At 33.0% G+C, this 3,168-nt stretch overlaps 1 pseudogene; it reads left to right on the plus strand.

Moving 5' to 3' along the window:
• The first annotated feature begins 2,190 nt into the window (after positions 1 to 2,190).
• Positions 2,191 to 3,168, plus strand: LOC132314229 (cytosolic sulfotransferase 12-like; annotated as a pseudogene).

Genomic DNA, 3,168 nt, shown 5'->3' on the forward strand with positions numbered 1-3,168 from the left:
TAGTATTGGCTTTGATGAAGAAGGTTATTTGATTAAAAAAACTTAAATAGTAGGTTTTCAATTTAATAGTATACAGTGTTTGATTAGATGAATTTTGTAAATTTAAGTTTTGAGCATAATTTGCCATGATATCAACAGAAAAAAGACATTCTTGATTATTTAGAAATACTAAATCTTTGGTTGGTAATAACTAAATGCATATTTATGCATATTTAGATTCAGATTTAAACTGAAGTATAAATGGTTAAGGTATTTTAAAGTTTTTCTATATTAAAACAATACAGTTTCCTAACTTTTATTAAATTAGCTGAAGTGTTTTAACATAAGCAATAGATATATATATCTTAAATGACATATGTCATTCTATAGAAAATTTGATTTAGAATAACTTAGAGGAATTTTAACTTAGAAGATCCAAGTCCCTTTGGGATATTGTTCTCATCAAAAGAATATTGCTACTTTTAATATCATTTTGTATGACCTCCGTGTATTATTTGGATATTGATTTGGAGTCGAAAGTCGGACAACTCTGTTTGATTTATGTGAGTGAGGAAGGGTGTCATTGATATTGCTGATGTCATGTCATAATAACGTTATCTCTCACTCACATAAAATTAATTGGATGCTATTTCTCCCTCACATAAAATTAGTTGGATTTGTCTGAGTGTAGAACTCCCTATTATGTATATTGTTTAAATTTTAAAAGAATTGTTATTATGTATATATTGTTGGAGATACATCAAATTCAATAAATTAAGGAATCCATTCTTTTATTTAATTACTTGATTTAACCATTCTCTTGATTTAGATATTTGCATTCATAATTCCATAATTCTTGCACATGAAAAGATGTATATATACGCTTTAAAAGTCATGAAAGAGGTGCGTAAGTTTTAGCCTCTTATCAAGATTGTATTTCGATATGAAGGATACAATAAATAAGAAGATACTTAGAATGCCTCACGCATTTATTATTTAAGATAGTGATATTTGTGCTCTAAAGTCTAAAGAGATACTTTAGCTTTCGAATTATATTTTTATTAAAATAAAAATACAAAAAAAGCACCTCTTTCCCCTTTTGCATTGTCTTTCGTCTCCTCTGGCCGTTTCTCACATCTACAAACCCTAAATTATCGTCTCCTCATGGGCCTCCACCACTACTTACAACTCGATCACAATAATTTTACTTAATTTGTAATTTGAAACTGGATGTGAATGGCTTTTAGTAACATCAAATGAATTAGTTGCAAGTGAAGCTGATAATTTGAAGTATTAATCATACGTTCAGTAACTCTCTTTCAATTTATTACATATTACTCTATTGTGATAATTGAACCCAATTTACTAGATCTAAATACTTTCAGTCAAAAGGTGAAATCAATAGGCTGAAGAATACTCCTTCAAGATTGAAACTTTGAGAGAGAGGGGGAGGGCTAGCAACATTGGATTGATAAACCTCGGTTGAAGAAGAAGATGTAGCAATGGTTAGCAATGGAAGAAGGAGAGAGAGAGAGAGAGTCTACTTTGGATTATTAGATTTTTTTTTTTTTTTTCTTTTTGTTGAGAATTCCATTTAAAAATTCTTTTTCCAATTAAAAATCAAAATTTGGCCCCCCAAAGAAAAAGTGAACTTCCCTGTCAGTAGTAATCATGTTATATAAGCACTCCAAAAATTCACCTTTTCTTTTGTTTTCTTTATTTTATTTTTCATATTTAATATTAATTCCAGCAATTAATTTACTCGGAACTTGTATTCTTTTGGTCGTTACGCAAACCAAGTAAATAAGAAGACAATAAAAATAGGGTAAAGTACGACCACACTTCTTCAGGTTTGATAAAAGGACACTCAGGTAAAACTTATCAATTTTTTTGGACAAAAACACCCCTTGAAGGTTCAAAAATAGACAAAGACACCCCTTTACATGAGAAATTGACCAAATTACCCTTTGACCGTTCAGGAGACTTTTTTAACTTTGCAATTTAATAAATTGGACCAATCTATCCTTATGAACAATTTATTCATAAAAAAAAAAAAACTTTATATTCAAAGAGATGTATCATTCATGTGCCAAAATTGCCCCTTCCAAATGTATATTTAATTGGATTCACTCAACAACATAGACTGTAAGAACTATTCAAATCTAGCTAGCTAGCTTTGAAATCTTCTTACATTCTTGAAATATCATTGTCATGGAAAACACAAAAGCATTGCTCAATCACTCTTCTCATTCTCTAAAACTCTTACTAGATCAACTTCCTAAACAATGCTTTTGGGATGATCTCGATCTCTATCAATGGGAAGGTTTTTGGTATTCACCACCTCACTTAGAAGCTACAAAAACCATTCGATCACACTTTGAAGCACGAAATGATGACGTCATATTGGCATCCTCTATCAAAATAGGCAGAAATTGGCTCAAAACTCTTTGTTTCTTAATCATGCAACGACGTCAAATTGGCGCTAATGATGTAGAAGAAGAGGACCCTCTTACCAAAACCATACCCTTCTCTTGTATAAGTACATTGGAGGTACACGTTTACACACAAAATAATCCATCACCTAATCTCTGAGGTATGTCATCTCCTAGACTATTTCATACTCACTTGCCTTACAGTGCCTTGCCAGATTCAATTAAGAATTCTGGATGTAAAATTGTTTACATCACCCGAAACCCTAAGGACACTTTCGCGTCCATGTGGCATTTTTTTAACTCCTTAAGGGCACCCGAACAAGGGCCATTTCCACTGGAGAAGGCATTTGAGGGCTTCTGTAATGGGGTCCACCTTTTTGGTCCTTTCTTTAATCATGTGTTAGGGTATTGGATGGAGAGCTCAAAGTTACCTCACAAGATACTATTCTTGAAGTATGAAGATCTTAAAAGTGACCCAAAAGGAGAGTTGAAAAGGCTGGCCTCATTTCTGGGAAGGCCATTTGTTGATGAGGAGGAGATTGATAAGCTGTTGTGGAGGTGTAGCTTGGAGAGGCTCAAGAACTTGGAGGTGAACAAGAATGGTGTGTAACCTTCGTTAGTGATTCCGGCTAGTGCATTTTTCAGGCTTGGTGTTGTCAGGGACTGGAAGAGCAGCTTTACTATTGAGATGGAAGATCGCCTCGATCAAATTAGTTTGATGAAATTACAAGGGTCTGGCCTTGAATTCGAGACATAA

Source organism: Cornus florida, unplaced genomic scaffold (assembly GCF_030987335.1).
Source record: "Cornus florida cultivar Cherokee Brave unplaced genomic scaffold, ASM3098733v1 CherokeeBrave_3.0.0_Hap2_Chr06, whole genome shotgun sequence".
Taxonomy (NCBI): Eukaryota; Viridiplantae; Streptophyta; class Magnoliopsida; order Cornales; family Cornaceae; genus Cornus; species Cornus florida.